Genomic DNA, 12,715 nt, shown 5'->3' with positions numbered 1-12,715 from the left:
ACGCGCGACGCGCGGCGGCGGAGAAAACGTCGTCCGCCGCCGATCCAGCTGGCGCAGAAAAGTTCGTCGGGCGGCGACGATACCGGAAGCGGCAAACGAGCGGCGCCCCAAAGCGAGCCAATCAGGTCTCACTATCCGCCCCGACTTCCGGCTAGGCTTCCCCGCTTGTCCGTGTATCCCGATCCCGCTCTATCGTTCACGCCGGTCTCCTGCTTTTCGTATTCATGGCATCCAAAGCGGCGCGGCTGGAATTTAACAAGTTAATCACAGCCACGGTTAGACAAGCTCACGTGCGCTACTTTCGGGTCTGCTTGCTTCGGCCGCGCGCGCGTTGAGCCACAGAACAGAGCCGCGGAGACGGAGGAGCCGAAAGTTGTTTACCCGCCCAGTGTTGCCACAACGCATAGCATCGCCGCTTTCTTTAAACTACATCGGCACATGAATGTCTCAAACAAATAAAAAAGACTAGAAATCATTTCTAAGCAAAATTTTACGCGTTTTTAGAGTGTTTCGTAATTCAAAAGCGATAATAATTGTCGTTAAAGTTTTTTTTGTGTCGTGTGTTTCACGACAGCGCATTTGCCTCGTCTAGCCACACTGATAACAACGCAGCGACTAGCCGGCGGCGGCCGGCCTGTCTTCGCTCCATGTAGCGCAGCCCGACGAACATACGGCGTCGCGCCGTGGCAGATTTTCTGCCGCCCGAACTTCGTCGTGGAAGTTCGCTCCATGTATTCTGGCCTTAAGGCGGAGGCGCGGAAACATGCACGCTTGCTGGCTTCGGAGGGACGCGCATGCTTGCAGGCGCCAGTCTCGACACCAGGGATGCGCCGATAGAAGGGGAGGAGGGCCGTGTCGCGACGCGGTCGTGCACGCCGGAATGTTTTGTGGGAGAGTGTACATGCACAGTACGTACCTATAGGTATGTCACATAATCTGATAAGCCCCTTTCATTTGATTGCCATTCTTAGAATACTACGTGCCCCTTTTCGGCGTCTGTCTATGTCTCTATAACTGTTCTCGCGGCATATTCAAAAGAAAATAAAATGTTTAGAATTTGTGGCTGGTGCAATCGAAACGGCGCCACAAGCGTTCCTCTTTGCAGCAGCCACACTCATCAGCGTCTCGTTCGTTTATCGCATCTCGGAAGCCACGCGCGGATTTCGCGCTGGCACCGCTAGATGACACAACGTCTCGAGATTGAAAAATTAACTGGTAAGCAAGGAAGATATTGATAGGACCGGATCCGTTACATGCACATGCTTACAATGTAGATGTATTTATCTAGATGTATTACAATCTAGATGTACTATCTATATGTATTTGTTCTAAGGAAGAGAAGAATTAACCAAAGAGCGATAGGCAAAATGCTAGACAGCTATACATGTACCCAATGAATAATTATATCGAGCAGGCACTGTTTTCAGCCCCCCAGATTCGAAGAGGATGCCAGCAATTCGTCGTCGTCGTCATCGAAACGAGATGGAGGAGCCCGGCGGCACTACGGGCCACATACATTATGCGTTTGTTCGCGTGCACCCGCGAACCACGCGACCCGCTGGCCACGTGTGGACTTCATGGTGGCGGCGCCCGAGGGCGCAACGTCTGCAAAGTGCGAGAAGTGAGCGCGGCTGCAGTACACGCCAAATACCTGGTGCACTTTGGCTGTGGTAGCTCGGTATATCGTACATCGCTCGCTTGCTAATAGCGTTACCGTCGATCATAGATGGGCTCCGCGGATTTTTCGGCGTCTAACGTATTTTACACAAACGTTATATTTCACTTTAAGAACCAGTAAAGATTGGATGTTCTATTCCACATTTGAATTTACCTGTTTTTTTATTGTATATGTATTCCGCTTAATTGGAATATTTCACTATTCGAACACGCACAATTGTGGCCCATGATTTTTGTAGCAGCTACGCGAACACGATTTTCACGAATTTACAAAGAAGCGTGAGCTGAACATTGATTCTCAGTGACTTGTCTGACACTGTGAATGACGTTTATGCGTGCACACATAAGGCCCGCAAGAGCTGTTTATCTCCCGTAGTTGTGCCGACCTTCTTCAACACTTAAAGATTTCCATATGTGATAAGGATGTAATGCTGACGCTAGCGCTTCTCTCTTGCCTTATCATCCTGGCGTCAATGTTCAACCTGGTCTTATCGGTGTTGAGACCTAAATAGGGCGGTAATGCGCCGACGTACTTTTCTGTTTGAATTTGTAACTCAAGAGAAAATTAGCGCAAAATTGATATTTCATATCAATATTCGTATCTGTCTTCCGACAGTACTTTTTCCGATGTTCTATGTTTGCAAACATGCCTCCACTCACCCTTTACCATTGCCGTCGCGAAGTCAATGGAAGTTTTTGTGCAATCCTGTCAAAAAGAGAGCATTCTGTAATCATAAACGTGTTCTGTCTGCACAATACATTGATTACGCCAGCTCATATACTGCTGCCACGGAGAGCACTTGTTAGCGAGTTCTTCCCTGCGCAGCCGTGCGTGTGCTCGAGGCGTCCCCAGTTGCGCTGTGCGCGGGGCTCGAGGAGTGCCGATAGCGGCGGTGTGCGAGCAGTTGTTATCGTGCCTGTGTGTACGCTATCCTATCATCGCGGCCGTGGCCCGCGTCGCCGAAGGGCAGCCGCAGGCGTGCCAACGCTGCTCGCGTGTCGGACCGCCACTGCTGCCAAGAGGAACCGGGTCCCCGAAATCTAAAGGTATCCTCCTCCGTTTACTACGCGACAAGTTCGCATGCCGAGTTTTGCTCAGGCGCGAGGATCAGGTGCATGGCGCTGCGTGGCGAGCTGCTTGCTGTTATGTGGGTTCACGAGCACATACGCACGAAAGAAAAGCTGCTACTTGAACGTTTTAGTTCGAATCTTTGAGTGACAGAAAGAATCCGCGAGTGACACTAAAAGCTTTTGGAGCATATGAAACTAGTGCAAGGACTAATATCTTCGCTTCACAAGTACCCAGTGCGCTTTTCATTGGCTGATGTATTGGCAGCAAGGAAATGTAGCTTCTCGAATTCCACATTCTAGAAATATTTGTGGTTGAAGCATTGCTTTGAGTTAGTGGTAATAATTTATTTATATACTCGGCGTAGTTTCCTGTTTAAATGGTGTAGTTTGCCTGTGGGTTATGTGGGCACAATGTATTACCGACGCCACTGTGGCCGCCCAGATGTAGCTGCTACGGTGTTCTTATCAAGCAATCAATCAATAAATAATATGGAAATGGGGTTTATTCGGATCATAGAGAAGCAGCGACAAATGCAGCGGCAACCTAGGTACGAGCCACGCGAAGGCAACAGGGCTTTTCAGCGTGCCGATCTTCATCCTCACAGTTCCCCCCCCCCCCCCCCCCGGAATTGAAGAGCGTTCAATTGACGACCTATGAAGAGGTGAGCCGATACGGCTTGAGCCGGTCAATGTGCACACTCTCTCGCCCGCGACGATGGAGATTGCAAGAAGGGGATATGGGATCGACCACGTAATTAACAGGTGACGGTTGCGCAACCATGCTGTAGGGCCCGTGGTACTTTGAAAGGAGAGAGAGGGAGAGATAGAAATTATTTGAAAGAAGGCAGAGAGGTCGGCCTGAGCTAACGCCCTCTGGCCTGCTACTCTGCACAGGGAGAGGGGGAACGAGACCATAAAGGTGTGATGAGGGATGACGATTACTTAGAAAGAGCGATGCACAACGGTGAAAGAAAGTTCAACATTCTGATGATAACCATTCAGAAATATCATCCATGAATCCATTATCGGGTTCCGTATCTTGTCTGTACTCACTAGGTCAAGTGAACCTCTTTGGTAGGACCTTCGAAGAAAGGCCAGGAGCAACAACAGGGCGGAACGAGAGCCGCACGAGGGAGTCGATGGGGAAGGGGTGAGGGGGTGGGTTGAGGCCATGACAGTCTTTTTGACGACACTGTTTAGCAGACGTCAAAGAACGGGCCAGTTGTCGGCATTTCTCGGCGTGCTGAGCGACCGTAGAAAGAGGTGAGCATTCAGCTGGGTCTGGCCGGTACGGGACAACCGTATAGATGGTGCGGGAGGGATGGCGGCCGTAAAGCAGAAATAATGGCGAGAATTAGCTAGTGGCTTGAGATGCAGTGTTATATACGGATGGGACGAATGGAAGCACATGATCCCAATTAGAGTGGCCATATGAACATACATTGATAACATGTCACCAAGAGTTCTGTTGGACCGTCCTGTTAAGTCATTGGTCTATGGAGGATAAGCAGTAGTGGTATGGTATGGTATAAAGAACTTTATTGGGTCCTGAAGGTCAACCCTTGGTTGACGCGGGCTGCTCCCACGTTGGGACTGTCAGGCCGAGCCCTTCAGCCACATTGCGGGACTTCTGCACTGCCCGTAATTGGTCAGAGAGTGATTCACCGTGCAGCATTTGCCGCCACCATTCTTGTTCCTTGTCACAGTCTGTGAAGACCGCGGGGCACTGCCAAAGCATGTGGTCAAGAGTAATGATGCCATTGCACTTATTACAATTGGTTTGCGTTTCCCTCTCCGGATAGATCTTGTTATTAAAATCTGGACTTGGGTATGTTCTTGTCTGTAGGAAGCGTAATGTGACTGCTTGGGCTCTGCAAAGCTTACCGTGTGGCGATGGGTATTCCCTTCTGCTTAAATAATAATGCTTCGTGATTTTGTTATATGTTAACAATAGATCCCTGTGTTCCCCGGGTGAAGTGTAAGTTGCTCGGTCTTCAAGAGAACGGCTAGAAAGTCCTCGTGCTGCTTCATTTGCCACCTCGTTGAGGTTTCTCCGAGTTCCGTCCGCCACCCCCCGATGTGCAGGAAACCAGCGGATTCCGATCCTCTCACTGTTCTCCTTCTCTAGTAACCTTGTTGCTATCCATGTCACATATTCGTTAGTAAAGTTGCGTATGGCTGTTCTAGAGTCGCTGTAAATATGAGTCCACCGATTAGCCCGGACGGCTAAGGCGATTGCTACTTCTTCTGCTAATGTTGGGTCCTTGGTATAGACGGTGATGGCATCCCGTATGTTACCTTGAGTGTCTACAACAACGGAGGTATACGCATCCTTATCTTTCACCGAGGCAGCGTCAACGAACACCGCCTGCTGCTTATGTTGATCTATGTCTTCAAGGAATGCCTTGGCCCTTGCCTTCCGTCTCTCGAGGTTTTGTGTCGGGTGCATGTTCCTAGGGAACGCGGTCGTCTTAATTGTTGCTCGTAGTCCCGCTTGCAATTCTGTTAATAATTATCGTTTGTTGGCGTGGTTGCTAATTTCTACGCCTATTTCTCCAAGTAGCGCCCTCCCAGGTTGTGTCCTCATTAGTCTCTCCTGGTGGGCAACATGTTGAACCTCAGCTATCTCTTCTAGTGTGTCTAGTCCATTGTAGCATGCCTGCCACGTACGAGAAGTGGCAAAAGGCGAATGCATGTACCAATCTTATGGCACTGTCTTCTCCCAGACCCTTATCCTTGTTGGTAATTCTACGGAAAAGCCTAATCACTTCCTCTGACTTGTTAGAGATATGTTGTATCATCCTGCAATTAGATCCATTCGCTTGGAGGAGAAGTCCTAGCAGTCTAATAGTCTCTATCTGCCTGATTGGTTCTCCATTTTTGGCCTATATGTCAATGCGGGGTTCTTCCTCTGTGATATATCCGTTCGGCTTGTGCCCCCGCTTACTGCTCCGTAGTACCAATGGTTCTGATCTTTTAGCAGAGCTGTTCAGTCCCATACCCTCAAGTATTGTTTCCACCACATAAATGCCTTCCTCTAGTTTAGTCTCTGTTTGTCCCATATTACCTTCGGCACTCGAGATTGTTACATCATCTGCATATATTGCAAAGTGGATACCCTCAATCTGCGCGAGACCTCGAGCCACTTTTGAGATTGCCAAATTAAATAACATTCGAGATAAGACAGACCCTTGTGGTGTCCTACGGTTCCCAAGTTCAAGGGTTGTCGGTTGGAGCTCGCCTAACCTGAAACAAGCAGAACGGCAACCGAGAAATGCTTTGACCAAGTTGTGCAATCGCTTACCCAATCCCATCTCCGACAGGATTTCCAATATGGCCCTGTGTGATGTGTGACAGTATTGGTGCAGTGAATAATTTGGCATTAAGTTACGAGTGACTGCAGGACGTCCGAGAGGAATACGCAACCCAGATCTCTCAGCACTTCACGAGGTACGCCACGGCGAAGAACAAAGTTCTTTAGAATGAACGAGGGGACGCCTGTTGCTGATGCGGCAGGCAAGGCGGCAGTTTGAGCATATCGTGTCAAATTATGTACGGCGACAACTATCCATCGTTTGCCAGCGCCAGTAGATGGAAGAGGCCCGTATAAATCAATGCGGACACTGTCAAATGGGTGAGCTAGGCAGGGAAGCGGCTGGAGAGGTGCGTTGGGGAATGGGGGACACATTTGCGTAGTTGGCAGGCAATGCAGGAGCGTACGTATTTGTGGACGAAGTTTTACATCCCACGCCAAAAATACCGTAGCCGAAGCCGTTTTTAGGTCTTCGACACTGCGCCGTGACCACACTGCGGGTCAGAGGGAAATGCGGAGCACAAATGTTTTCGAAGGTTGCGGGGCACTACTAGTTGTCATGTGCGGCCATCGTTATGGTAGTTGAGGCGGTATAAAAGTGCGTCGCAGATGGTGTAAAGCTGCGCCTGTCGGCGTAACGCTCGAGTTGCCGAAACTGCCGGAGGATTTATGACCATCCATTAGTCTTTTCGTTGCTCCGAGGCCATGTCCAGGTTGTCAAGTGGTGAGAGATCACGACTGTATGTACAAGTACTGGCGTCCTAAGTAACTGGGAAGCGTGAGAGGGCATCGGCGTCCAGGGCGATAGACGACACGTCAAGTGTCCAGTGTCTGCGTCCAGGGCGATAGACGACATGGATATCATATTCCTTGATTCGGAGGGCCCACCGAGTGAGGCGGCCTGACGGGTCTTTGAGGTTAGACAGCCAGCAAAGAACGTCATGATCCGTCACACATCAAAGGGTCGACCGTAGAAATGTGGGCGAAATTACTGAAGAGCCCATACGATGGCCAGGCACTCTCTTTTTGCTACTGAGTAAGGCTACAGGTTTTGTGAGGGCACGACTGGCATAAGCGACCACGTATTTGGCATTAGTGTTGTTAGGTAGTGCGAGCACGGCACCCAGGCCGACACCACTTGGCGACAGTGTGAAGTTCTGTAGGTGCGCTTGGATCAAAATGGCGCATAATTGGCGGAGACATAGGTAGGTGGCGAAGAGTCGTAAAGGCATCATCAGAGGCTTCCGACCACGTAGAAAGTTCATTGTCGCCTTGGAGAAGATTGACAACGCGCCTTTCGGTGGCCGATACTCGGTAGGGACGCTGTCGAATGGAGGCATGGCTCCAAGTGTCGATAGATTGAAAAACAGTCGTAGTGCGGGCGACTGACTTTGCTTAGCAGTCTATAGAAGAGAAGCCTTGGAGCAAGTGAAGAAGTTCGTCGCGCTGCGTCGTCGTTAGGTCACTGGCAATTGCTGGCCTAAAACAAGGCGGCAGTGACTGAGGAGGTGCTGCCTCGAGAGTGGCAGGATAAGTAGAGTCGTCCATCGTCTCAAATATTGAAGATGAGGCCAGTGGCTCTACCCCGTGAAGGCTTTTTTCACGGCGGCGCAAAATAATTGGTTCGGCTCATAGGTTTGACACGAACACGATAGAGGCACCAGTTTTGAACTCGAGGACGGCGAACGGCAGTGGTAGTGACGGGCGGCGAACTAAGAGTTCAGACGGTGCGACGAGTACTGTGCCGTCATCCACAGAGCATATACTGACAAGCGCAGAAGAGCAGGCAGGTATAACGGTGTCATCTGAAACGGCGATCTTGCGACAAGGGTTGCTGTGGTCAGTGATAATATCTGTTGAAAACGGAAACAGCCCGATTTCGGCTCGGGCGCAGTCAATGATCGCATGATGTGTGGAGAGAAATTCCCAGCCTAATATGACGTCGTGTGAACATGATGGCAACACGATGAATTCAATGATATAAAGGACCTCCTGAATGACGACGCGAGTGGTGCAGGCGCCGGATGGCTCGACGTGCTGCGCGTTGGCAGTTCGAAGAGACAGTTCAGAAAGCGGGCATCTATCGCTGAAAGTGCAGCGCCGGTGTCGAAAAGTGCTAGCCTAAACATTGTTTCTATTGCGACTTTATTAACATTTTACGGGGAAGTATAAGGCATTATGCATTTTGCTACCTAACGCAGTTCTCGTCTCCTGAACTGCGATTTTTAGTTTTCCTAGCGCGGAGAGCCCCGCCGACGCTGCATGGGAGAAATGGAGCGGCGGCGAGGAGAAGGTGAACGGCGAGCGGAGAATGCGGTCTCGACAGCGGGAGCACATTCAGAGCTTTCCGAATAGTTACGGCCTTCTTGGAAGCGTGGCGGATATGAGCGCACATTGTCGGAGACATTTGGTGTAAGTCGGCGACAGTGACCTGCCACGTGTCCAGCACGGCGACAATAAAAACAAATTGGACGGTTCTCTTCCGTGCGCCAGTGGTCTCGACGTCGTGCATACTGCATCACTGGCCGGGCGGGAGCGCACACGCGCGGGCGCAAAGGCGACGTACGTCAGCGGAGCGGCAGTCGGAGTCTGCTGGAGAAAAGGCGGAACGTGGTCGGCCACCTGCTGCTTGATGACATATTGGAGAGCGGGCGCCAATGGAGAACCCGACTGGCCATGTGTAAGCGGTATCAGAGAAAGCTGACGAGCAACCTCTTCACGGGTGAACTCCTTGATCTGTAGCAGCAGCGAAGTGTTATCCGGGGAAAGAGCCAAGCTCGACATTGAAGTCGCCTGAGGAGGAGATTGGTGGGGGGCTACACCTTGTTTGCGGAGTTCGTCGAAGCTTTGGCAGAGACTGACGAGTTCAGACACTGTTGTCGCATTTTTCGCCAACAGCATCGGGAAGGTGCTGTCTTGAATGCCTTTTAAGATATGCCTGATCTTCTCGGCATCAGCCATTGTGACGTCTTCGTGGTTACAGAGGTCGAGAACATCTTCTACATAATTGGGAAATGTCTCCCCGCTCTGTTGCGCACGACTACGCAAACGTTACTCGGGGCGTTGCTTGCGAACGACGGTGCGCCCGAATACCTCCGTCACGTTACTTTCGAAGGCCGCTCACGTCGTGACATCACGTTCGTGGTTGCGGTGCCACACGCTGGCGACAGCGCTCAAGTAAAACAACATGTCATTACAAGCAATTAAGTTCTTTAGTGTCGTCCCAGCGGTTGTGGATGCTCACCTGGTCGTAGTCAGCGAGCGAGTCTTCTACAGCATGATCTTTTGTACCTCCGATGATGCGTTGGTCGCGTTGACGCAACGGGCCAGTGCAGAAGGCCACGGTAGTCAGCGGGGCAGCGCATTGTGGTTGTGGTGTTCCTTCTTCCGGCATAATGAAGACGGGCTGCAGTGTCCGATTGCGATGTTCCAGATTTCCTTCTAAAACTGGTACAGCGCAACATACAAAGGAAGAAACAAGCCGATCCGGCCAGATAAAGGAACAGAGCGCTGTGCCCGATGTACAAGAAATAAAGTTACAAAGAACAACCTCTCGGCAACTCGCAGGATTAATTATAAAAAATCGCTGGAAGAAATTAAAAGAAAAAAATTTCAGGAAATATTCAAAATACACTCGTATCGAATGCGCAAACTTTCCAAATGCATTGGTGCACATCAAATCTGAATGTACCACATATAAACACAGCAAATACGAGCAACGTTTATGCCCGTGGATCACTAACACTATACTCACAGCTATAAAGAAAAAGAATTGGTGGTACAAAAATGAAAAAAAAGTACGAGAAAGATAACCATTACCATCTGCAAAACTTTCGAATCTCTCGTAACCATGTTGTGGCTCCAATCCGGAGGCAAAAGAAAGAATACAACTTTTCGGTAATACAACAAGCACAATGCCATATCAAAAATGTGGGAGGTTGTAAAAAGTGTAATTCCCCCCTCCCACCCCCCCAAAAGCGGGTTAAAAAACAAATCACCCTTAACCGGCTCATGCCTAATGTGCTGAAATGTTTAATGCATACTTTATTAGCATTAATCCAGAGCTAGCACACCATATTTCAGCCAGTGCGAACAGGTTCAATTGCCCGGTCATCCCTAGCCCATTTTGCTAGGAGCAGGTGGGCGAGCATACTGTAACCTCGACTATATCAGGCATGCCTTGCTACGAAGCTACTGGTCACGATGGCATTACCGTAAGAGATATCAAAGAAAGCATTGATGTTCTTGCGCCAGTACGTACAAAAACGTTTAATAACTCCGTGAGTCGAGGCATATACTCTGACATTTTAAAAATCACAAGTTTCTCCTACATATAAAAGCGGTGACATCAATGACCCTGGAAACTATAGGCCTATCTCTGTGCTCAGCATTATAAAGACTGTATTTGAGAAGGTCATTGCGGCTCAATTAAAGCACTACCTTAACACAAGCAAGCTTCTAACAGATTCCCAACAGAGATTCCGAGCTAATCGATCAACATCATCGGCAGTGCTAGAAGTAACTTAAAGTATAAAAACATCAATACAAGAATGAATTTGCGGTAGGTATATCTTTAGATATAAAGAAAGCCTTCGAAACAGTCATTCACTCCATACTTGTAAAAATATTACATGCCTATAGCACTAACGAAACTACTATGGACTTCTTTACTAGATACTTAAGAGGACGTAAGCATTATGCAATTCTTGGCTCCTTTTCCTCTCAATAGAACACTATTATTACAGGTGTTTCAAAAGAATCACTTTTGGGGCCCATACTCTTCTCACTATATATTAACGACCTTCCATCAGTACTAATATCATCAAAAGATGTTACTTACGCTGATGATATCGCACTAATATTTTCAGGTAAATCTCTTAAGGAATTAGAGAACAGTATAAATAGCTAATTATCTAACCTATCAAGTTGGTTTACGATGAATAAATTATCAATAATTAGAGATAAAACGAAATACGTGGCATTCCACTCCCTATATTCTCAACGTGACACAACAGGTATACAAATTTATGTCGAAGGTAGTACTATTGAGCAATTAGATACCATAAAATACTTAAGAGCGTTATTAGATTGCAACCTAAACTGGATACCACATATATCCAGTATTTGCTCGAAATTAGCATCCGCTTGCTATATAATATTTAAATGTAGAGCAAACTTTAATCTTAACATATTTAAGATTATCTACTTTTCTCTCTTCCATTGCCACATCATATACTGCTGTGAATAATGGGCTGGTACATATAAAACCTACATAGATCCGCTTATTCGGCTACAAAAAAGGGCCTTGCATACTATAACATACACAAGCACACATTATAATAACACCATTCTATTCAGCCGTCTCGGCATACTACCACATCCCCTGGCATCCGAAACGAAAGTTGCGATTCTGATAAACAACATTATAGGCGGAAATCACTCATTGCTCCGAAACCTGTTCATTATGCCTAATCGTAATACAAAGAATGCAACAATAAAGTTTAATTTACCCGTTTCTCGTAACGCGTATGGTCAACTCCTGACGGAGTTTTATGTACGAAAATTTGGAATTCAATTCCTCATGAGGTAAAAATTTCAAAAAATTTTGTAATCACTGTCAGGAAGCAGTACCAGTCTAATATTACTTTATTTTTTTGAACAATCTATTTTATTTTTTAGTTGCATGCGTTCTTGCAATCGCTGGCAAAAAGCTGTACCAATCTAAAATTACTTGATTCCTTTTTTTTGTACCACCTACTGTATTTTTGTTTTGTTAATTGCATGTGTTTGTGATCGCTTATTTGTTTTAAATTTTAATACTAGGAAGTAGACATGTACTAAATTTTGTAGCTGCTGATATATGCATATTGACTATGGGCCCACACTAGCCTTTGGCTACGGGCCCAACAGCGTTTTGTACAATTCACGTAACAATGGGAAACAAATGAAATGAATCAATGAATGAAATGAGTCCTCAAGTAATCGACCTGACACGCCGGAGTGAGATACGTCTTTCACTCATAACGAGACGGGTCGTTTATAAGTTCCTATTGGACTCTTCCTTCCAAGCTTTTCGTTTTTATGTGACACGGCGAAATCATGCACGTACTTTAACGTCTCCACCAAAATATTTCACAATATTTTTAATGCTTGCATGACAATCATAAGCCTCATCCAACTATCGAAATGTTGGCCTGTCTGTCTGATTTAACCCTGTTTTTACAACATTGTATTGGAAAAACATAGTTATTGGTTCTAGACTTAGGAATGTCTGTGTTTTTCACAACAAAAGCGACATAAGAAAAGCGAAAACAGGAGCAGAGAATATCGGGACGGCTATGCTTGACCGACATTTTTCTCGCGGCTGCTAATTTCTAGATTAGCTCAAAATTCCATCTAAAGGGTCGAGCAAGGCAGTTTGGCCATCATGACATCTTACTACAGTGCATGAAATGGTCTTTGAGCTGCAGCGACTTTGAGCTACAGCCACTACAGCGACAGGCCGCCATTGGAATCTGAACCTGGCAACGTTTACCGTCAGAACGTTATCTAGTTAGGCGAGTGTAGCAGTGTTATTGGAGGAATTAGAGGGTAGTAAATGGGATATAATAGGGCTCAGTGAGGTTAGGAGGACAAACGAAGCATATACAGCGC

The 12,715-nt window shown here is 47.5% G+C and overlaps 1 protein-coding gene across 1 annotated transcript in view; it reads left to right on the top strand.

Moving 5' to 3' along the window:
* Positions 1-2,530: 2,530 nt before the first annotated feature.
* LOC142573181 (uncharacterized) overlaps positions 2,531-12,715 on the top strand; it is a 51,887-nt gene continuing 41,702 nt past the window's right edge. The window contains exon 1 of the mRNA XM_075682755.1: positions 2,531-2,724. The gene's annotated coding sequence lies outside the window, so the exon portion shown is untranslated. The remainder of the gene's footprint in view (positions 2,725-12,715) is intronic.

This window comes from Dermacentor variabilis, chromosome 2 (assembly GCF_050947875.1).
Source record: "Dermacentor variabilis isolate Ectoservices chromosome 2, ASM5094787v1, whole genome shotgun sequence".
NCBI classification, from domain to species: domain Eukaryota; kingdom Metazoa; phylum Arthropoda; class Arachnida; order Ixodida; family Ixodidae; genus Dermacentor; species Dermacentor variabilis.
The sequence above is the reverse complement of the archived record's forward strand: the minus strand, read 5'-3'. Positions and strand labels throughout refer to the sequence as shown.